General features: G+C 40.2%; 1 long non-coding RNA gene across 1 annotated transcript; it reads right to left on the bottom strand.

Moving 5' to 3' along the window:
* Positions 1-861: 861 nt before the first annotated feature.
* LOC122825703 lies at positions 862-2,582 on the bottom strand. Its single transcript, XR_006369703.1, has 4 exons — positions 2,499-2,582; positions 2,278-2,387; positions 1,923-1,963; positions 862-1,810 (listed from the first exon to the last, which is right to left on the bottom strand). It is a non-coding gene; the product is annotated as an uncharacterized LOC122825703 (long non-coding RNA).
* Between the last annotated feature and the right edge of the window lie 22,173 nt (positions 2,583-24,755).

Here is a 24,755-nt window from a genome sequence, read left to right as displayed (position 1 = left end):
GCATTTCTGCCACAAAGTGGACCACAGTATGGACAGGAAGACAACAAGAAAAAAACAAATTCTAGATTTGTTTTTCAAAACTTTCATGACAAAATCTTTTATTTTTATTTTAACTAATCACAAAATTGTTTTAATAGGGCAGATGACCCTAGGTACCTGCTGAAATAGATTATTTCCAAAACTTTCATCTTTACTTTTATAAGTGGTTTTGAACAGAATACAAGATCTTTAAACATAGCAGATGTCGTGTATCCTCTCATACATAGTGCATCAGGTTCCCTGCATGTTTAAATTTCTCGAAATAAGTTGCTGTTCCTGATTGTGCAACCTTTCAAGCTTAAGTACTTGAAGAGGCCTGAAGGCCATTATATTTTATATTATAAAGAATATAATGTTTTATATAATATAAAACCTTATATTTACACAAATATAATGTTTTACACAAATCTTATATTTGTGTAAAACTAAATACAATATGTAGTTTTACACAGTGAAGTTGTATCAGAACATACATCTTCTACATGATTCAGGTCCAGTAGTGTACATTTTCATTCTTTAATTTATCTTGGAGCTCTATGAAGGACAAACCCTCTTACCCCCAAGGTTGGGAGCCACTGGTTTAGTTAATGTGCATCAGCTGTTTTCTTGTTCACAGCATGCTTAATCACCTGACTGCTTTGGTCTTATTCTCCCTGTAGTACTTTCCCTTGGTATGCAGCAACTACTGATCTGAGTTGAATGTCATCATATAGGAATATAAGGCTTGAGACCAAAATAGATCCAATGGGGCCAAAGGTCAGTCCAAGTTGAATGTTATTAAGTCACAAATTTGACAGTCATGTCTCCAGTACCTGTCCCATTGTGACATCAAGAATTATGGACACAGTGAGGTCTGAGTCTGTTTAGATCACATTCGCTGACCTCTAGTCATGTGACATCCACCATCTGTGTGAATAATATCTTCCCCTCATTGAATGCTTTGAAGCATTTGGCTTTTTGTATGAGTTGGCATTTCACTTAGAGACCTCTGACAGAAAAGCTGGAAACACTGAGGAAAAAGTTAAAAATTACCATTTTCTAGGTGGCAAAATTGGTTTCTCTTTATTTTGAGGGTGACATTTTCATTCTCATGCATCATTTATATGCCCCCCAGACAACTAGAAAACTGGGGAGGGGGAAAATGCAGCTGCACAGATGAAATTATAAAATACCAGTTCTGTTTGGATTAAACGTGTGTGTGTGTGTGTGAATAGGTGGCAGTTCCTTTTGGAATCTATGTCTGTGTGTGTGTGTGTGTGTGTGTGACTGCCATGTGCGTGTGAGGGATTTCTCTGCTGCATCTCACAAATATACATGAATAGAAACAGTGGTGCATTCCAAGCAATGTTGCAGGTCCTGAGGATAATTCTACCTTTCAACTGCTTCCCATTTATTTCATAGCAGCAGCACTGTCATCTCACCCTGGTCAAGATGAAAAGCATCGTTGTGTAAAGAAATTGAAATGAAAATACTTCTGGACCCAGCAGGATGGTGGGGTGAGGGCTGTATTATCTATGACTCAATGGCACTTCCCTGGGATAAGATCTAATTCTTGCAGGAAATTTTCTTTATGTGGCCACCTGCTGTCGTCAGCTTTGTCCCAGGATCACAAGTTGTTCTGGGTGACCGCTCTCTGGACGTGGCGAATGGAATGCACTCAGCTCCCCACTGACATTTAGATCTCTTTATTTTCTCCTTCATTCAGTCTGGACCTGACTTGGAAAGAGAGTTCTAGTGGGAGGAGGATGGTGGATGGCTGGGGGTGGGAACTCTGGGTGAAGAGAATTAAGGAAAGGAACAGAGTCATCTTTATTCCAACTGTATTGAAATGGTTCAAAATGTAAAAAGTATAAATATTGGGCTTGTGTGATCTCTATACCCACTTCCACTTGTGACTCAAACAGCCCTCTTCTGCAAAGACAAACTAAAAAAACAACAACAAAAACACTGAATCTATGTTTTACAGATACTACAATCTGTATAGAATGTTTGAAAACTGTGGAAGCAGTGAGGTTTTTCTAGAATTACTGTATTCATGTTTATTTCCACTTTCCCCATGTTTTGAGATCATTTCTTGACCCACATTCAGACATGATACACAGTTTGTTTTGATTTATTTACAAAAGAGACTGAAGGTGTTTCTGGAATTCAGGAGGTGGCGGAAAAACTCAGGTTCTGTTGTGAAACGGACAAGTTTACTTCCAATCTGGGATGTGGAATAGTTGTGGTAGATCTTACTTTGTCCAAGGTGAACCAGAAGGAGGAGCTTGGTGCCTGGTGAGTCCGAGGAGGAAATGTGGAAACAGCCAGGCAGGCTGTGAGGTCTGGAGCTTTACCTGAAGCCAGATCTATGGAGAGGATGAGCCAAAGACACGATTCCAAAAACATCATAAGTCTGTCCAGCAAAGAGACGTAAGCATAGGAAAGTTCAACCATGAAAAAATTCTTATAGAATTCACCTTGGACATAAACATGACAAAGGCTTGAAGCGAGCGACTGCTCCACAGCTTCTTATAACTTCTACCTGCTGATTGTCAGAACCAGCAGCACATGTGCCAGTCTGCATAGTTTACACAAAGATCCTTTCAGAGGAAAGAACACACACACAGACACAAAAGTTCAAGAACCTGACACCTTTGTAAAATGGTATTATTTTAGCAATTTTAATAACATCTTGGGAAAACCCCTTTAAAAAATGAAAGATTACATATATATGTAAATCACTCATTGATTAAGTCTATAACATTCTTAATAAATATCATCTTAATATCAACATATTTATTAGAGGTCGTATTTGGACATTTATATACAATTTGTAGTATTTCACTCTTCTAATGTTTGATGGTATATAAGACAAATAATATCAACATTTCAACTATTTCTTTTCTTAGAATACATTTTAACTTTGCGTATTTGTTGAGAAAAAAGTAGGTCTGTTATTTGCAAAACAATTAATACAATAACTCAGCATATCCGTTTTGTTGTAGACATATTTGTAGTCTTTAGCAAAGTAGTTTGAAATTTTAAAATGTGCTTGGTCCTTTTTGTACAACTTTGTTTCTTATTCTTCAAACTTCTTTCCTACTATATTATTGTCCAACTATTTGATAAAATATTATTTTGTTCTATCTTCTTATGCTCTATGTCAATTTATTTTTGGATTACTTATACCTCTCTTCTGAATCTTTTGTCCTTGACTTGAAGAACACTTTTGGACAGACATCTTTTTAAATCATTTTTTGATCCAGAGTTTATTATTATTTTTTCTTGATATTACCTCCTGTTTTGGTCAGCTTACAATTCTTATTATACAATATAGTCAGTAAAATCATATGAGGCATCTTTATACACTTTATTCATCTCATCTCTGTTTCTTTACGTCTTTTCTCATGAAACGGATCTAACAAATTTATTCCTTATAAATATCTCTTGGATATAGTACTATATATATGAGAATATACAGTACTGAGAATATATGGGAAGATGATTTCTCACACTAATCGTTAAAATCCTAACTAATGACATTCCTAGTATTGAGAGAGATATTATTAGTAACAGTTTCATTATGTGTCTGAATTCTAGTTGGTTTAGTTATCAAAAGAAACACTTACAACCACTAAAATCTGAAACCACTGTAAAAAATAACTTCTTATTTACATTTACATGCTGGAAAGGTCTAATTTTTCATTGATTTTGTTACCAAATCATAACATGAACACTTTTCTTTCAAAATATTTTGATGTCACTCTTTGTGATGTATATTTTTAGAGAGCGGGTTTTTAATAAATGTGTTTTAGTAGTAGTTTGATATGTTTTTCTTCACCCAAACTGTACAGTTTGCACACTTTTAAGGTAAAAGAAAATGTTCACTTGTCCTGCTCAGCCTGTCAAAAAATCTTGTAAGGCCTTTTGACGGTGCAAAACAGGTTTAGCCATGGGGAATAATACGATAGTAGAATCTCAAATAGCAAATAAATATGTTGCCAAAATGACATCAATAAAGTAATTACCCAGATAGGAAAATATGAGAGAAACAACGTTGAAACATTAAATCCACGTTGAAGTCAGACATTGAAATGAAATTGAAAGTGGTCGGTGACTAACATGTTGAATCAATGCTAGGTTTTCAAACTTAACTGACTCAATATCAAAGTTGATTCAACCATCATTGGAATGTGGATTTGCATGCTCGTTTGTGTTGATTTTATATTGAATGAAGGTTAAGGAGTCAATGTTGATTCATGTACATTGTTTGGTCTGATAGGTCTACATCATAACATACCACTAAAAATTTGGCAGACATTGGGTATCATGTTGTTCAACATTATCTTGCATTGCCATATTTCCAAAAAATGTGTGTACACAAACTTAAAAAATGAAAAGGCAAAAATCCAAATTTTTATTTAAGAAAGCAGGCAGCATAAATCTGTAAACATATTTGACTGTCAGAACAACAGTTTATTGTCCGTGTAAGAAGAGGGTCAATGAGATTAAGCCTTGTACTGCATGAACCAGAGAAACAGTATGAGTTTTGGTAACCCAAGTTTGACTCTGGTTGGCATCACTTTGGTTCCTTGATGCTCTGGTGCATAACACAGACAATTCTTGACAGTTTCACTGCAGTCCTTGTCAGTCAGCTTTGGGTCAAACTGCAGAGCAGCAGCTGAAAAACAACAGGAGTGAGGAAGGGGCCGGTTTGGGTTGGTTAGAATAACGATAAAAAAAGAATTGATAAGTTGTAAAACAATATTAAATAATGTAGTGGTTATAGGTTGGAGAACAAACACAGAAACTGTGAATTTCCCCTTGTACACTCACAGTTAAATTAATAAGTACATGCTAATGAATATTCATGTATATGTAAATTAATGTTAGTTGACATATGTAATCACATTTACCTAAATAGTGCAAAAGGTGATTTGTATTGGAGTTGGAAACATTATTTACATTATATACAGGATAAACTTCCATCAAATAACTGGTTTCATCTTCTATTAACCTCAATCATTTCCAAATAATTTCATTCATTTTCTTGTTTTGGGATTTCATTGTGTGCCTGTTTGCAATGTTTTTGAACTCAATTTTTGCAATGGACCCAATTTTTCTGGCAGCATTTTGATCTCCGCTAATAAATAGTTTCACACAGTAATAATAAGCCGTTGCCTATAATTTAGGCTGCAACACCTAGCAACATTCTAGGTGCTAATTTCTTTCTAATTTCTAATGTTTTAAAAGATGAACTCTCGTGATGATATAATCCTCAGCTGTGCTGAGACGTTATTGAGCTCTGCAGAAAGGCAAAGATTTAACCAGGTGGGCCAAGCTCAGCCAAGTCATTTTAGGCTGCAAAATAAGACAGTATGCATCCCTTGGAATACTGGGAAGTGGAGAAAATGTTCTACCCCAATTTCTATAAACCTGCTGATGAGTTTCTTGCTTCTTCTGCACCCTGTGAGCATGGGAATTTTCTACAGCACAATGAATAATCTCAAAACAAAGAGACCACTTCAACCCTTGCACAGTTAAAAGTTTTTATTTTTAAATAATAATACCCTAGTGACATAGCTTTACTAGAGAAGGAAGCCCATCAAAACCCACTTCTTTTTTTGTTTCCAGTTTTCTTTTTGATCCAGCCAGTTTCATATAAAGAGATTAAAGCTATAATCAGAATGTATGTGTCAGCATCACAAACGTTATTTGCTGCTTTATTCAATTCAAGGCTTCACATGTTATTTCACGTTGCCTATGCTGTCCAATTGGTGTCACAGTAGAGCAAATGAAGCAACACAGCTTATCGACTCAAGAGTCGAACAGTTGGATGGAAAGGCTCAGTACTTCATGAAGCTTCATCTCACCATCACTGCCAATTAGTTCACCTTACTTAAAAAATATGCAAATTCATTGCCTCAAAAAAATGAAGCAAAGTAATTTCTTTTAAATAAGCACTACTAAATAAAGTGGTACAACTTGATTTAGTTGTACCGGTAGTACATTTACAGTGTAGTATCGGTGTTATTCCCTGTCCTTTATATGATTATTCTTTTTTCTGCTCAGTTTATCATGTCAAACGTTTTTGTAACTCATGTGTGCCTTGTCATACAATTTTCTTTGAATTTTCAAAAAAGAAAAAGAAAACATTGCTATATTTCTGCCCTTTAATTCAAATGTCACATACACTGATGAATTGTGAGTAATATACATTATCAAAGTTTGCCTGGATGCAGAAAGAAGGGTGGGGGTAAAGGCAGATTTGAAGAATTGGAACACACTATGCACTTATACCCTTCAACATGAATGAGCATTTGAAAGACACAAGGGTGGAAGTGCGAGCATTAGGACCGGGACTTCGATTTATTTCCTAGTCCCTGGTGTACTATCTCTCACCTCCTGTGCCACTTTCTTTTTCTCTCTCCCTCTCCTCAGTCTGCCTTATGCTTTCTCTTTTCACTCTGGCAATCAGTTAGCTCATCGGCCCAGGTCTTTTTTCAGCATTAACACCTCTGAGTGCTTAAGCATCTTATTCTTAGTCACTCCTCACCGATTTCTCTCATCTACTCATGTTATTCTTTCCCTGCGTCTTTTTCCCGCAGGTTTGTGTTCTTTGACTTTTTTGCAAGTTTGTTTATTTTTCCATGAAATTTTCAAAAACTATTTGACGCTTCCACCTGCTGCATTTGGTGTCATACACCATGACATTTAGTTTTGGAACAATTCTTCAAAGGTGGCTTCTGTTAGTCCCAAAAAGGCCTCTGCATGTCTCAGTGGAACAGAGGGTTGTTTCTGTAGAACTGAGAGCATAGCGCTGCTCCAGGATCATCTTACCGCACACAGTTCGGCTTTGTTATCGGATATCTTTGGGCTGATGGACACAGTGCATTACAGAACCCACCTTAATGAATGCAAGATGCCCAATCAGCAACATGTTTGGTCATCCACTACCGCCTTGCCAGTGCTCCTTCCTGCAGGCCATTGCTGTGGAACCAAAGAGATGAAGATTTCAGAAGCAGATCTGTTTCAGAAACACTGTCCTGCAGATGCATAATCATTTATTATCTCTTCTTCAGCTGACACATCTGTTTTTATTCAGCTCAGTGCAACAAAAGCCATCTTGCCTTTAGTTTTGTGGATGTATGAAGATGATCATCATTCAAATAACAGAGCAAAGGACATATTTTAATTAACATGACAAATGCGGAAAAAGTCTTTAATGTAGATGTGGTACAGAATGAGTGATTCAGAGAACATTGCTTCAGTAACATTCAAAAGGTGTAGTCACACCAACCCTGTTTTAATCTGCTTTAACTGAACTCCAGTTTGTTTGGGGAGGTGTAAATCGAACTATGATGCAGAATCTTGTCCGCCTACCAAGCTGGGTCTCAGTTTGGTTGAACTGAACTCTGGTACAGCTCGAAAGCATATGTAAATGCCAAGCACACTGCAGACCACTCCAAAAGTAGGAAGCAGGCTATAGACAATCTGGGTAAATACATCCAAAACAAACAAGCATTGGCAGTAGAAATGTCTTGTAGTCTTTTGTCAAAAACAAGACAAAATCGTAAAACCACTAAAAATCTCTATTTGTGTCTACCTTTCATGATGAAGGAAGTTGTGCTCAGTGTCTTTCATAGGTTTTTGTATTGTTTCCTTCAGTTGTTCTTGGTGCAGTGACCCCAAAGATGTGGACGAGGGACACTTGCTCAAAAGGTTTGTTTGGTTTGTTTTATACAGTGGAGTGTGAAAGCATTCTTTCCCATATGAAATGTAGCAAATGTTAGAACTTTGGTCACTATCAAGTGTGAAAAAACCCTAATATCAAGAAGTTGGGACAGCTTTAAGACAGAGTAAGTTGATCAACTGAGAGGGGAATTTGTTAAAGCCAGAGCACTTGACCTACGTCTTTGATTCTAATTGAGCTGTTTCTGTATTTTTTAATGAAATAATTCAACATCCTATGAAGCTGCTGAGTATTTCATTAACACTCAGCAGCTGTTTTAGGGTGATGGTTTAAGCTTATTGAACAGACAACCCTTTCAGTAAATACCACATTCTCCCTGTACCTCAAGTATGGCACATATCTTAAAACTGTACTTTTAAAGTTGAAGGGTTCATGCATGTAATCAGAACACCTTTAGATAGTGTCCTTTAGTGCACACCCACTGGACAATGCCATACTGAATCCAGAAGAGGGTAGCCTCCCTCCCACTACGAGTGGGGGGATGTGTTCTGACTGTTTGTGTTGAACAACAGTTCAGATTACCCACCCTTTTTGGAGTCCTTGGAGGGGCTACTGGAGAGTGCCCCTCCCGGGGACTCCCTTGTTTTGCTGGGGGACTTCATTGCTCACATGGGCATTGGCAGTGAGAACTGGAAGGGGATAGTTGGGAGGAACAGCCCCCCTGATCTGAACTCGAGTGGTGTTCTGTTGTTGGACTTCTGTGTTTCTCAAAGATTGTCCATAATGAACACCATGTACAGGCATAAGGGTGTCCATATGTGCACTTGACACCAGGACAACCTAGGCTGCAGTTTGATGTTGTTGTTTTGTCAGATATGCAGCCAAATGTCTCAGACATTCAGGTGAAGAGAGGTGCGGAACTGTCCACTGATCACTACTTGGTGGTGAGTTGGCTCTGGTGGTGGGAGAGGATGATGGTCAGACCTGGCAGGCCCAAACGTTTTGTGAGAGTCTGCTGGGGATGTCTGGCAGAGTCTCCTGTAAGACGAAGCTTTAACTTCCATCTCCGGGAGAACTTTCAACACATTCTGGGGGAGCCGGGGGACATTGAGTCTGAGTGGACCATGCTTCCATTGTTGAGGCAGCTCTTTCTTGGGAGGAGGCCCCAAGAAAGAGCTGTAGCGACAAGGTTGTTGGTGCCTGTCGTGGCGGGAACCCTCAAACCCGTTTGTGGAGACTTTCGGTGAGGGATGCTGTCAGGCTTTAGAAAGAGTCCTATTAGGCCTTTTTGGCTTGTGGGATCCCTGAAGCACTTGATGGGTACCAGCAGTCCAAATGGCATGCAGCTCAGGTGGCTACTTAGGCAATACCTTGGGTGTGGGAGGAACACTGGATGAGCTCTGCACCCTCAGCAGGGTCCTGATGATGCGTGGGAGTTTGCCCAACTGGCCCGTGTGTTTTATGGACTTGGAGAAGGCCTTCAACCGTTCTCCGGGATTATGTGGTACCGAGCCCTTTGATACAAGCTGTATAACCAATAGCACCAGGTCCCCCTAGGTCTGCATTGCCGGCAGTAATTCGGGCTTGTTTCTGGTGAGAGATGGACTTCACTAAGGCTTCCCTTTGTCACAGATTCAATTCATTACTTTCATGGACAGAATTTGTAGGCACAGCCAAGGTGTTGAAGGAATCATTTTTGGTGGCCTTCGTCCTATTGGCTTCATCAGGTCCTGGTCTACAGCTTTCACTGGAGAGGTTTGCAGCAGATTGTGAAGCGACCAGGATGAGGATCAGGTAGATGCCTTCTCCAGGTCGGAGGGCCGGGAGGGGTGGAGTGTCTTTCAAAAGTGGTGGAGTTTAAGAATCTGGGGTTCTTGTTCACGAATGAGGGAAAAATGGAGAGGGAGATTGATAGACGGATTGGTGCAGCTTCTGTAGTTAAGTGGGTGCTGTTAGTGATGGCCAAATGAAGCCTCATGAAGCAATGAAGCTTTCCGGTCCATTGCTTTGCCCAAAAGTTCATCACTCGATGCTTCGTTCATTTCTCACTAGTGACATCTGCTGGTGAAGCTGTGACAGCCTTGTCACTCAGACAGACATATTTAAAAACAATTAGTAAATGCAATATTGTCACAAAGTTTTTGTCAATCTCACGTTTAGTAACAGGAGAGTCAATTAAATCCTATTTAACTAATCGTTTTTAGTTATTAAAATAATTTGTAGTCAGCCCTGGTATATGTTGACTGTCTGTGACTGTTTTCTTTTGTCACCGACTGATTTAACAATAGAAATTTGTTTTAATGTATTCGGAGTGCAGTGCTTGTTGGGGAATACAGTTTTGATTTGCCTCCTGAAAAACTAAAATTCTTCAAAAATTCTTTTCCTTGGATTTCTATTGGCTCTCTGATCTGATCCCTTTTATTTTCCCTCATCAGCCAGGATTTTACTTTTCCAACAGCTTTAAGTCTGTTTCTGCTGTGCAAGACTGATATATTTTTGCAGAACAAAGAAATAGTGGAAATTTTAAGAAGGTGAGAATTTTGGAGGTGAAGGATTTAATTATTGCTATTTAAGAATCTTGTGAGTGAATCATCTCAAGTTTTCCCTGATGTCAGATTTTTTTCTTCTTGCTGGCTCCTTTTCAATCAGGTTTATTTGTGTAGCACATTTCAGCAACGATGTAGTGTCAAAATGATTTACATAATAAAAACACATAAATATAAAGTCACAAAATATACCATAATCAACCATTGAGAAAATTGGTAACAAACATTACACTTTGACGAGTGCCTTCATCAAAATCATTAATACACATGAACTATAAAAGGCTCCTTTTATTTCGGCCACTTATGATGACAAATACTCCTCTGATACGATCAAGCAACGGCTCATCACGCTTTTATTTTGAAAACCGACACGCAAAATGAAGCAGTCACGTGACCCATGCAATGCCAGGCCTCGTTTGTTGCCAGTCACGTGGTTTTCAACAAGACAACACAAGCCTCGAAGCGGGGCTTCATCGGACACGCCCCCTTATTACTCGGTACAAGCCTTGAAGCCTGGATTCAGATAGACCATCACTAGGTGCTGTACCAGTCTGTCATGGTGAAGAGAGAGTTGAGTCAAAAAGTAAAGCTCTCGATTTACCAGTTGATCTATATTCCTACCCTTATTTGTGGTTATGAGCTTTGGGTCATGACTGAAAGAACAAGGTCACAGATAAAAACGGCCAACATGAGTTCTCTCTGTAGGGAGTGTATGGGTACTGTCTCTGGTTTGCGGGGGATGTCCTGCTGCAAGTGAAAGAATTTAAATATCTTGGGATCTTGTTCACAAATGAGGGAAAATGAGGGAGTGGGAGATCAGAGTCAGACTCAGAGTACAGCCGCTGCTTCTTCACGTCGAGAGGAGCCAGTTGAGGTGACTCAGGCATACAATGCCTCCTGGACTCCACCCTGGTGAGGTGTCCGGGTACGTTTCACCGGGAGGAGGCCCCAAGAAAGAATCAGAACACACTGAGAGGACTATGTTTCTTAGCTGGCCCTGGAACACCACGGGATTCCCCCATGGAGCTGACCCAAATGGCTGGGGAGAGGGAAGTATGTGTCTCCCTTCTTAGGCTGCTACCCCTTTGACCACAGGTAACCAGAAGAAAATGGATGAATTAATGGCTGTTTCTTAGTTGTGGTCTAGTTTTACAGTTTCAGGTTGATAGTTTCTGTTCACCTTTTTGTCCAATAAGTGCAGCTTAAACAACTAGAGACAGTGCTTTACTATAGTTTAATATGCAGATCATAAATTCATGGACTGCTGAGCCATATACAGTCAAGCAGGTAAGATACTAAAATATGATGGAACTCTGCAGCTTGAATATGTTTTTAGTGCTGTTCTTTTTTTATCTATTTGGAATTTTTATTTTATATAAGATACTAATGTTGTGACTTGTGATGAAGAAAAATGGTCACATTGAGTTCATCCAGTGTTTGTACCTGTGCCAACAGCAGGTCATGTGGATTTATTAAAAATTACATAAAAAATATATTTTTCTCTTTTTCAGAGGGCCCGGTGGTGCAGCCTCGTTTCTGTCAGACTGCCCCAGGGCATCTGTGGTTACTATTCAGTGGGCTGCCACAGTCACTGTGTGTTCATGAATGGGTCAATGACTGTAGTGTGAACGCTTTGGGGTTCTCTGGTCTTGATAAGTGCAAATTTACCATTTTAAGTTGAAAGGAAATGTAAAATATTACTGGGTATATATGTTACTACAAGACATTGTTGACAATGCTTAAACACACAAATATAGCATACACAATAAACCAAAAGCATACAAATACATTTTTTGCACATCTGTTAAATCCCAATTAGGTAATGATCTAGTGCAGTGGTTCCCAATTCCAGTCCTCAGGCCCCCTGCCTGCATGTTTTAGGTGTTTCCCTTCTGCCACACCTGGATTGAATCTTTGGGTGATTAACAGGCTCCTGCAGTACTTGGTGGCTGCAGAAGATGTCATGCAATCATTTGAATCAGCTGTTCTGGTGTAGAGGCACATCTAAAACATGCAGGCAGGGGGGCTGAGGACTGGAATTGGGAACCACTGATCTAGTGGATCTAAAAACACAATGTAATGCTGAACACATTTAGAGCAGAACCAAGGCATGAACCAAACAGCTGCTGACACCCTCCCAGATATTTTCACATAGATAATAGATCTAGAATTAAAACAAATTTAATTGTGAATTTCAATACCGTTAAATTTGATTTAATGGTTTTAGCACAGATAAAATCAGGAATTTGAAGTTTTTTAACATTTAAATTAAGATTTTAAGAAGCTGTAGCAAGTTTACTTTGTAAAAATGTAAAGAACAATTTTCATAGTTAGATTGTTTTGTTACCACAGCAACAATCTCATGCTAAGTTTGATCTTTGAGTTTGAGCGCTGTTGGTTCACAAATACAATATATTTGTGATGGTACACTTGTTGTCTCATTAAATTACAATTATCACTAATTGTTTTTAAGCTCAGCATTGTAAGCTAAAGCTGCTCTCTCAGATTTAACTAAGTCTATGTTGAATTGCTGTTGTTGGTGCTGATATTCTCAGCAGTGAGAGGCGCTCCTAAATCAAATTCTGCTCAAGGCAACATAGAACATTGGACCGGCCCTGGATGATGAGCTAAATCCACTGTACTATGCATATGACAAATGGAGAGATTTATTTGATGAGACATTAGTAGAGACCAAGTTTTTCCATTTCCTGACTGCTAACTTTTTAATAAGCACCACTGATTCTATTTATTTTGGTTGCCTGGGGTTTGAGGGAAAAGTTTTTGTGATCTCCTTGCAGCCACAAGCAGCATCTCTGCATTTCAGGCGGGCTGCGAATCGCACCAAGGTAAACTTGAGATGCAAATTCTGCTCTGCTGGTGAAATGCCCAGCATAGCAAGGGTGCAGGCTTTTATTTTTTAAACATTTTAAACATTTTTTTAAAAATGCAAGCAGCATTTAGTCTTTTATAGGGGAGGGGGGCAATAGAGCTTGTTGCCCTCCATGCTTCTTATACAATGAGGGGAACCCAGAATATGAACAATATGAACATGTTCATATTGTTATGAACAACAATATGAACATGTTGTTCATATTCTGACTGCTAGAAGGCAAGCAAAGTGGTTCTTATGTGCAGAATATGGCACAATAGCATTAAGCATGCTGCATTAAGGCTAGAAACCATTTGAGATTTTACAACAATCACCGAAAGTGGGTTAACTAACTCACCAATGTTTTGGATGTTGAAGTATTGAAAACAGTAGAAATGTTAGTGCAGCCTTAACAAGCTGCATCAACATACTGTTACTTCGAAAGCTGGAATGTCCTGATCTAAGAATACATCTCTAATAAGACACATACAATTCCAGTTTTCAATAAACTCAAATCTTGTTCCTACTGATGATGTCTTGCTCTGGAGAACTTTGTGAAACACCCTTACAACAGCTTTATAGATGCATGTGGTAAGAAAGACAGTTCTTCTAGATCATGAGTCTGAATACAGCATCCATCTGCAAACTTTGCTCATCTGCATTACCTAACAAATGTTCAGGCACATGAAATTTTACATGTTTTAAGGTGATTTGAATTTTAAAGCTGGGGAGGTAGATCTCCCCAAACAAGAATACACCACTGGGAACAGAATTAGAATAGGGTAGTTCTGCCTAACCAACCAGGTAATCCCAAGCTGGGAAAACATGAGCATGTGCACTTAAAATCTGCAAATCAACCCCTGTTCTAAACTTAACCATTGCCAGTATATGCTTAACCCTAGCCCTAAACTCAATTCATACATCAGTCCTAAATCAGAGATTCATCTCTGATTGGGTCCCAGGTTTGGGTCTCAGATGGAGCAGTGGGTCCTCATAATTTGATTATTAGTTAAATAAAGAAGGAGAAAAATGCTAAAACACACAGATTCACACACACACGCTCTACTTTATGTAGAAATGAAGTGGACCATCAACACAGTTCACAGCCTCTCTCCGTAAGGTTTTTGCCACATCGCGTACCTGGGTTATGGCCAAGCCAAATACAAGAACACAGAGTGCCATCAAATTATACTTTTGTTTTGAACAAATGAGCACACTTCCTCATTTCAACCCCCAGACCATGAGAGCTCACATACTATTGGTTGTTTTGAGTTACAAAGGACACTCCTGTCATAATTTGTGTTGAAGGTGGTGGGGCAGGACACTGTAGACCAAGGTTGGAATGAAATTACTGAAATTGGTCTGTAATCGTCACACAATCATCCGTTCTATGTATTGAGTCTGGAGGAGCTTTTATTTTGAAAATACTAAACCGGAAGCTGTCAGTTATGTCTTACGCGGCAACATGCAGCAGAATGAGTAATAAACAACGGCATCGGTATCAATCCTTACGGAGCGGTCGCCGTAAGGGCTGAGTGCGGCTGCTCTACTGAAAAGGTTGAAGGTTGGGGACCACTGGTTTAGAGTATTTTTTCTACAGCTAAACATCCCAGTGGGCCACTTTTGACCCTCAAGAAAACACAAGAGTTAAAGTTGCTTGTAATGATATTCAACAGCTATACAACCTTTAATCAATCAAATTTTACTTGTATCAGGTGAAGTAAGTAGCATAGAGAGGGTTTTTGTGAATTTGGAAGAATAATGTTTGGGTTTTCTATAATGTTTCAACTTTTCTTGTGAAAGAGCTATATTATGTGATATTCTCAGCAGGGGTGGGAGTGAGTCTACGCCTCAAAGGATTAGATCAAATTTTAATGTGGTGGTCATGAGCAATAGGAATGGAGTCAAGAGGCTTCATGTGTAAGAGAGTGCACAGTTTTCACACTAAAAGTTGTTTTGAGTTACAAAGGACACTCCTGTCATAATTTGTGTTGAAGGTGGTGGGACAGGATGCTGTAGACCCAGGTTGGAATGAAATTACTGAAATCGGTCTGTAATCGTCACACAATCGTCCGTTCTATGTATTGAGTCTGGAGGAGCTTTTATTTTAAAAATACTAATACTTTTATTTTGAAAATTTGTCCCAATTAGGGACAAATTTAGAAAAGTGCAACACAAAAAAAATGCATAAAACTGTCCACACACATGTTGCTGTGGACATTTCCTTTATGCCTTTTCTTTTTCTTTATCATTTTCATGAAATAGAGAGCAGCTGTTGGAGACATGTGACCACCACCCTGGCCAGAAATACATAAATTAATATATATACCCGGAAGGCTGCCACCATGTGTCCCAATAATCATAACAATGGTTCCTCCTTGCCTCAACTAATATCCATCTGTCCACTTCCGCTGATCTGGGGTCGGGTCGCGGGGGTAGCAGCCTAAGAAGGGAGGCGAAGACTTTGCTCTCCCCAGCCACTTGGGCCAGCTCCTCTGAAGGAATCCCAAGGTGTTCCCAGGCCAGACAAGAAACATAGTCCCTACAGCGTGTCCTGGTTCTCCTCCTGGTGGCATTCAGGAGGCAACCTAACCAAATTCCCGAGCCATTTCAACTGGTTCCTCTCAACATGAAGGAGCAGCTGTTCTACTCTGAGCCTGACTCTGATCTCCCACCCCCTCATTTTAGATAATTAAACTCCTCCACTTGGGACAGGACATCCCCCGCAAACCAGAGAAGACACTCTACCCTTTCCCGTCTCAAGACCATGGCCTCAGATTTGGAGGCACTGATCCTCATCCCGGCTGCTTCATACTTGGGTGCGAACAAAAGCTATAGATCCCAACCAGATGAAGCCAATAGGACCACATCATTTGCAAAAACCAGAGATGCAGTTGTAAGGCTACCAAAAACGATTCCTTCAACACCTTGGCTGCGCCTTGAAATTCTGTCCATAAAGGTAATAATTAGAATCGGTGAAAAGTGCAGCCCTAACAGAGTCCAACTCTCACAGGAAACAGCAATGCGAATTAAGTTCACATTGCTGGAACTTAATTCCAGCAATGTGAACCAGACTCTGATGCTGGACCTGACAGCTCGTATCAAAGCCCCTACTCCTGGAGAACCACCCACAGGGCTCTCCGCGTCCATGCCTTTTCCACATCCACAAAACACAAGTAGACCGGTTTGACAAACTCCCATGCACCCTCCAGGACCCTGCTGAGGGTGTAGAATTGGTCCAGTGTTCCACGACCAGAATAAATACCACACTGCTCTTCCTGAATCTGAGGTTCGACTACCCGACGGATCCTCCTCTCCAGAACCCCTGTATAGACCTTGCCAGGGAGGCTTAAGATTGAAGCTGCTCTGTAATTGGAGCATGCCTTCCTATGCCCCTTTTTGAACAGGGAGACCACCAATCCAGGAGGACTTCCCCCATGTCCATGCAATATTGCAGAGTATAACCAACACAGCCCTACGACATGTAGAGCCTTAAGGAACTCTGGGGGAATCTCATCCATCCCCAGGGCCCTGCCACCAGGGAGCCCTTTAACCAATTTGGCGACCTAGTCCCCAGAGACTGGAGAGTCCACCCACAGGGTCAACTTTTCTTGGCCCTGTGGGTGGAGAGTCCCCAGGCTCCACTTTCTCATTGGAAAGCATGTTGGTGGGATTGAGGAGGTCTTTGAAGTTCTCTGTTCACCGGCCCACAATCTCTCGAGTCAAGGTCAGCAGCACACCATCCCCACTATAAACAGCGTTGGTGCTGTACGTGTTCAAAGTTCTCCCGGAGATGGGTGTTAAAGATCCATCTCATAGGGGACTCTGCTAGACATTCCCAGCAGACCCTCACAACACGTTTGGGCCTGCCAGGTTTGACCGGCGTCCTCCTCCACCACTGGAGCCAACTCACCATCAGGTAGTGGTCAGTGGACAGCTCTGCACCTCTCTTCCCCTGAGTGTCCAAGACTTGTGGTCACAGATCCGATGAAACGACAACAAAGTTGATCATCGGACCACGACCTAGAGTGTCCTAGTGCCAAGTGCACATATGGACACCTTTATGCTTGAACATGGTATTCATTATGGACACTCAATGATGAGCACAGAAATCCAGCTATACCAATAATATGAATAAATTTTATTTAAAAGGTGCCTTTCAGGGTGCAAAAGGTCACCTCACAAAAAATAAATTATACAACAAAAAATTCCAAATAGGAAACAAAAAGAACATTGAGAGTAAAATAATGGAATGTGTTGATTAGTCCAAGTAGAAATGTCTGAACAGCAGAGTGTTCGTTCAGCCTGGATGAGATACAGTGCGTCAGAGAGTTTTTTGCAGTGAGTGGGGAATGTGGAAGTTGAGTCCAAATGGAGGAATAATGTATTGAACCACATTATCAAAATGCCACTACATTAATTAGGCACGTTTGTGCATATAGGTTGCACATTTAAAGAATGGAGATTATTTGTATTCATAAAAGCACATTCACAAAGTTAGCATGGCTCGACTGAATGATGACTGTCTTGAATTGTCAGAGGCTCCAGCTGCACAGGTAACCCATGATTTCTTTAAACCTTTGAGCCCTAGAGCCCCTTGGAACAAGTGTCAGCAGTGCCAAAGCTGACATCGTTCCACTATTACACAGACCTTTGTACAGCTACTTTGTACAGCTACTTATGTCTATGTGTCATTGTCTACACTCCTTAGGAATAACCTATCCTGGTCTGTTTGGAGTTAATCTGCTGATCCAACCCTATTATCTTTTTCAGTGTAAAGCTGCCCTACAAACAACATACATTTCATGCACTTCAGCACACAAACCCATGAACATTTACATGTACAACAGATAGTTTATTTAGTTTTAACAGATGATTTCCTATTTTATTGTATTTATATTTCTCTGTGTGTATGTGTGTGTGGGTGCGTGGGGGTGTGCTCGTGCGTATGTCTGTGTGCTACCAGTATGAGGATAAAAGTGCTTTAGTTTCATTGTTTTAAGTTTAAGCAATAAGATAAAAATCATGAAAAACAGTGAGTTCTACGCTCCTTGGGTTAAAAACCACTGAATGCAGTTTGTTGTTTGTAGTTTGTTATTGTCCATGTAAAAAGTTTGGATATATTTACTCAAACTTTCACTCTATGTTCATTTTTATAAATGCCGACTTGTGTGAAAATATGGCAAAATATGGCGTCACACATAATCTGAGCGCAAACACTCATTATGCATGAGGCCTCATTTGGATGGACAGGTCAGAGCTCTGTCCATGCATTAATTAGAGTTTTGCTTTGAGTATACATACGTGTGACCTGGCAAAATGGAAATCACCTTTCAAACATGCAAAATACTTGCAGGCATGATGTAGTAAGTATTCAGTCAAAAAGACAACTGAAAAACATACAATCAGTAATTCAATATTTAACAGTAAGGCTCTCTACATTACACATAAAGTCAATTAAATGTCACAACATTAATTCCAAGTCAAATGCAGGTTGAAGTTTTTGGAGCCCTCTAGGGGACACAGGACATTTTTTTTAATTTGCGTTACCTTGCAAAACATTTGCAATAACTTTTGTGTTACCTCGCAATATGCTTACTGCAATATTTGCTGGTCTATTTTGTAGTCACGATATACATATGTAAAAATGTAAAAAGCCTAAATGTGTGGCAAGCTAATGGCGGTAGAGGGCCGGACTGGGTCAACTCGGGGAAGCTCATCTGTCCGTGTATCAATCGACTCTTTGTTTCAATTCTTTGTTCTGTCACAATTATAGGTTTATTCCAATTTGATTATCATGCTCCAAACTTTGCAAGGACTGTAACACAGACTGACTGAGCCAAACAATGCACAAGTGCTGCCTCCTCATACACACAAAGCCAGCAGGCCAGTAACCTTCCCATTCATACTTGATGACAGCCACACCCACATCGACACACCCACCACCCAAGTTTCAAAGCCGCCTGCTCCTGTCATGTCAATAATTACTTATTTCATTTGTATGGCTCTTACACAATTTGGAATCTCACAGCTTACAATAAATTCATCACAAGTTGATTGTCGGGTAGCAGTGTCTATAATGACTTACCTTTGAAAGAAATAGTGCGTTGAGTCTTCCGGTACCATTTAGGTTTCCTGTAGTGTTTTGTCCACCAAGTTTAAATCCACATGTAACGTTTGTCTCCCTCGAACATTCAATTTTTCTTTCACAGTTCATCTCTGTTCCAACAATACTATATGCAGCCTGCCTCAGAAACATTGCAAACACTCGCTCTTGTAAAATTTCAGAATATCAGTACATTCTCCCTTTCTAATATTAAATCAAGTCTTCTTGAGAAATAACCCTATTCAAAAACAGGGTCCTAGTTTATCTGTGTGATTGTTTTAAATAATTTGTGACAGAAGCATAAACAGAGGGTCTGGTAGTTATAGTGCACAAGTAGAGCTGCTGGAAAACTGAAGTAAAATGGTGAGGTTTCAGTACTATGTATTACACACAGTCAGAACATTTAGTTGCATGATTTTAAGCCGGAAGAAGTGGATAATTATATTACTGAGAATCTTTCTTTTTTAGAGCAGAATGAAGACAAAGGGCTAGACTAACTATGTCAGATAAAACTAAACTGTGACTAATGATCCTCTGACTCGATGTATATTCTTTGATATTCTAATTTATTGAGACACGCAACAAAGCAAAAATTATATGGTGACAATGACTTGATGGAAGGGGGTTATGTTGACATATAAGGTGTTTTTATTGGCTTGAAGTTGCTTTTACTGCTCCGCTGGTGAAAGTGTCACCAAATACTGAGATCCTTGAAAAGCCCTGTGTGCTCAGTTTGCTGTTTGTTAGTGATCTTTACAGCATGTGAAGTGGCTGCTGTCTCTCAGTATTCTTGCTTGTCCTTGTGTGTCGATACTAAATCACAGAGTGGCATGTTGCACCTTAGCTTCAAGGAGATTGTGTTACCTTCCTGGAGATGACGCAAGATTAATGGGCTGCTTTTGTTGGGAAATGCATCTGTGTGAATTCTTGGGGAAAGTGAGAAGAGAAGGGACCCTTGCTAATATATCTTGTGAGTGAAAGAGGGCCAGGGAGAGGTGGTGGTGGAGAGCAGAGTCGTGATTTAATGTCAACAACCTAGCTGTGTTTACTCAAATGCCTTTAGGAGAGAGAGGGCTGGGCAGGGACTGTAGGTAGGGGTTGGGATAAAGACACAATGAGGTAATGTGAAGCACCGTTCCTCCACCCTGTAAATACAGATGATGAAGAGGAAGAAGAAAGAGGAGGAGAAGAAAAGAGTTCTTGTATCTGTTGTACTACTTTTTACTATTGTTACTTTTCTTTTTCATCTTCATGCAGGAAATAAAAAACAGGCAACAAATGTAAAAAATTACAGAGCAAAGAAATTGCACACCTGCTTGGTTGTGGTGCATAAGGGTAACTCTGGATCATGTGGTGTTGGTAGTGATTGTAAGATCACCTAATAACTTTAGTGAGTGTGTAATGGAGGAAATCTACCTTTTGCTGACCGCTTTAAGCTTGAATAATATTTGTCTTTGATCACTACTGAAACCTGTGGATCTGTTTTAATGCTGCCTTTTGGATACCGATGTCTGTTATTCACTGATATTCTGCCTTGGATTATTGAAAATAAAACCAGCTTGGATTTACATTTTGATCAGCTGGCGAGTTAACAATGATTCCCCTATTCAGCTGCTCGGTAACTTAGTTTGACAGTCTCTAATATTACTGTAAGTGTGGATGTGAATACAAATGTCTTACATTTAAAAGTTTTTTGACATTTAAAACATCCAGTAATGAAAATCTAACAGTCATCCATTTACAGAAATTTCTCCTGAACCAAATTGCCATGGCAGAATGGTTCTGAAAACTGAGCTTTCAGAAACATTTTGAATGAAAGCTTGTTACCTAGTGAGTCACAAGCAGTCTAAATGGTAAAGTTCATATATTTTTTGGTGGACAGATGTCCATAAAATTTATTTTAAGACTACTATAACATACAAATAAAGGTTCAATCAAAGGAAGATGGATACAACAACAGCAAATCTTTATTTTATTTTGGTGCTAAACTGTTCAGTGATTTATAAACTAACAACAGTAGTTTACAGTTTATTCTCTGAGCTACAGGGAGCCAATGTAATGACTCTAGAACTGGTGTGATGTGATCCATCTCCCTAGTTTTATGAGAACCTGAGCCACAGTGTTTTGGATCAGCTACGGCTGTCTGATTGTTTTAGGCAGTCCTGTAACGACACTGTTCCAATAATCAATGCGACTAAAGATAAACACACAGATGAGTTTCTCTAGTTGATGTTAGTTCTTTAATTCTGGAAATGTTCTTCAGGTGATAGAAGGCCAAATTTGTAAGTGTCTTTATGTGGCTCCGAAAGTTCAGGTCAGAGTCCATCACTACTCCCAGATTTTGGGCCTGATGCATAGGAGAGGAAGATATTTAACTGTTGAAACATCCTTTTCAATGCTGATTTGTCCAGATTGTTCTTTTTTTATCCGTGTTTTGATAACTGCTGTTTTTAAAGCCTGAGGGAAACCATCTGATGAAAAGGATGAGTTTACTATTTGAATCAGATCAGAGGGAATGACAGGCAGGACTTTCTTAAGGAAGGTTGTGGGTAGGACAGGAGTTTAATTGATTTACAATTTCTAATTTGATTTAAAATTTATTTTAAGCTTTATAGTTGAATAGTTGAAACAGTAGGTCATGCTTAGTAAACTGCTTCACTTGTTGTGTTTCGGGGCTCTCTGTCCTATTGGTGGGGTTGCCTGCGCGCCGTTCTACATATTACCACCAGAAGGCGACAGGTTTCGGATGGAGTGCGGTGACGTCATTATTTTCCCCAGCTGTTCCCGATCACCTTCATCAGCGGAGCAGACAAAGGAGTGGGCCGTCAGTCCAACGTCGCCTGAGTGTTGTGCCAGTCACGGTACCTCTGAGCCCCCCTTGAGCTTGTCTTAGTGTTCCTTGTTGCCTGAACCTTCTAGTGAATCTTTTGTTCTTCTCCGTTGCCTTCAGGTTGCCCGAGTTCCCAGATTCACCTCTCTGCTGTTTGCAAATCTCCTCTGGACTCCACGGCTGGCGGCCGTTCCACTCCTCCGTGTCTCCGTTTCACCCGAGCCTACCTGTCCGCTCCCCGCCGCACTCCTCCGTTATCCCTGGATCCATTAGGGACCGAGACCCCGGACAAACCCAGTTTCCCTCCACAACTCTGCTCCAACAACCACAAGTAAGATCTACCCGTTTTCTCCCCCCGAGAGTTTTCCGTTCTCCCATGACCCCTGAACTTACCACCCTGCTTTTTTTCCTCCCAGTGAACCGCTGCTGCCATTACTGTTTATTCCCCTGGACCAGACCACCCCGACTCTCTCTCTTTGATTATTGTGTGATCTTTAATAAATCATTTAAAACTGATTTCACTTCTCCTGTGGTTGTGTTCTGCATTTGGGCTACTATTCAAACCCAACATGACATCACTGTGACATCTACATTGAAATGAATCTCTATTTTCTCCATTGATTGATCAGAAGAATTCAGATGAATAAGAATTATTCCATTTTCAACATTATATTACAGATATATTACTTATACCTCGACTCATATTATCCTCCTGCTAAGGTATGTGTCATACCTAAGCAGGAGGATATATAAATGCCGCTGTGGTTTTCTCAGAATGATTCTGAAGCCTCCAGTGCTGGATAGCAAAGGACATCATCAATTCAATATTATACTTTATCAATATCACAATATCCACATAAAAAAGTTACAAGTGACACGTTTTATTGGTAAATTACGCATTTTCTTTTACAAGACTGTGTGACGAGACCCCAGTTACAGTGCACTAAACTCTGTCATCAGAAGACTCATGACAGTTATTCAATAAGATAACAGCAAGGGCTGTTACCGATTTTACTGGGAAGGGATTTTCATTGAAGCTGCGGCACATAAATCTGGACAAACAGCTCGCTCTGCCTATTGGGATGACACAAATCACCCCCTCGTTAGGATCAATAAAGTAAAACACAATGCTGCAAAAGCACAAGAGCAAACTGTGAGACTCTGGAGGATTCAATAGCCCCAAAGAATGTGTGGGAATTGGGAGCTCAGGTTAGAGGAGCACTTCATTCTCAACAACTGTGCCATGAAATAATGAGGGTAAGTGCCATTGACCCATGATCCAGGCTGAAAAAGAAATCACTTGTTCCCATAATGCCCACCTTCCATGTTGGCAGAAAGCAGGGAGATATGTGGCTTGCAGTCAGGAGAATGTTTTAAGAGGGATGATGAGGAGTGGGGAGGTTTGTCCGGCTCACAGCGGTCTCCAGCCGCTGCGCAGAATGATGAACAGCCTCCTCCTCAAAAACTGCGCGCCACTTCCTTATCCAAACACAAGCTATCAGATAAACACAAACACGGCTGCATCTTGTAAAATGAATCTGAGACAAATTACCTAGCTCATTAGGCAGCTGAGGTGAAGCTCCTGAAAACATTGCAGAGTTAGGGAGGGTTTGTTCAGCGCTTGTTTGTTTACCGGATACAGCCTGCTCATTTGCATCCTCCTCTCCAAGTGCAGGAAGGCTGAAGAAGATGCTCCTTTCTTTTGATAAAAGGGAGTTTGTTCAGCTTTTTAGGTAGCATCTGCTCTATGTAATTCTAATGCTCTTTCTGCAATCTGATGCAGGGAGCATATGGAAGCAAATCAGTTGATATTGTTGTTATCATGCTATAGACACCTGCATGCAAAGCATTTGGCCTTGAGATTCTGTTGCAAGTAAATGGATTTCAAAGGACTTTACCCAATAGCGTTTCCAACAGGCCTAAAGCACAGAGCCAAAGTTTTAACAGACTGATGAGGCTTTTTGCCTGCTCTATCACTAATGGGGTAAACACAACAATCACTACCAAAGTACACTGTGCCTTTAAAATATGCCAATTAGGTCATCTCTCTTAGCTAGGAGACATTAGCTCTTACAATGTCTTATTTACTCTGAGGGTAACAACTGTAACTTGGTACATGTTTGACCTGAAGGACAACTGACTTTGACAGGAAGTAAGTAATGTAAGCTCTGGCATGAGAATCGAACCGTTTTAGGTTGATTCCTGAGTTAAGTGTGCCTTCTCATGTGTTAAATTGGCCTTCTCCCAATCTCCCAAATTCTTTCTGTGATCCCAGCCCTCTGACCCCTCTAACCCGTTTTCACTTCAAGCAGCTCCAGCTTCATGCTTTTGGTCATGTAATAATCATCCTCAGTGTTCCATTTGATGGGAGCCACATTTCCAGTGTAATGCTTCCCTGCAGTAACTCATCTATTGTCAAATTGAGCTTCTTTTCTCTGACATTTTTCTCTCGACTCCTTTTTGATGACCTGATATCTCAATCCGAAACACCAATCCTAGTTTCACTCACTCACATGAATGCACACGGCGCCTGGTGCAGGTTTCTGTCTTCCTCATATCTATCTAATGGCATGTGTTACAAACCTTCACTAGCAGGTCTTTGAAAGGGGCGGGAGATGGGGGGGAGGTTGTCCGGGTTGGAAATCTGATGGCTCTGGGATATTTTTAGAGCTGCACTATAAGAAAAATTG

This window comes from Gambusia affinis, linkage group LG22 (genome assembly GCF_019740435.1).
Source record: "Gambusia affinis linkage group LG22, SWU_Gaff_1.0, whole genome shotgun sequence".
Taxonomy (NCBI): Eukaryota; Metazoa; Chordata; class Actinopteri; order Cyprinodontiformes; family Poeciliidae; genus Gambusia; species Gambusia affinis.
This window is presented reverse-complemented; position numbering and strand designations above follow the sequence as displayed.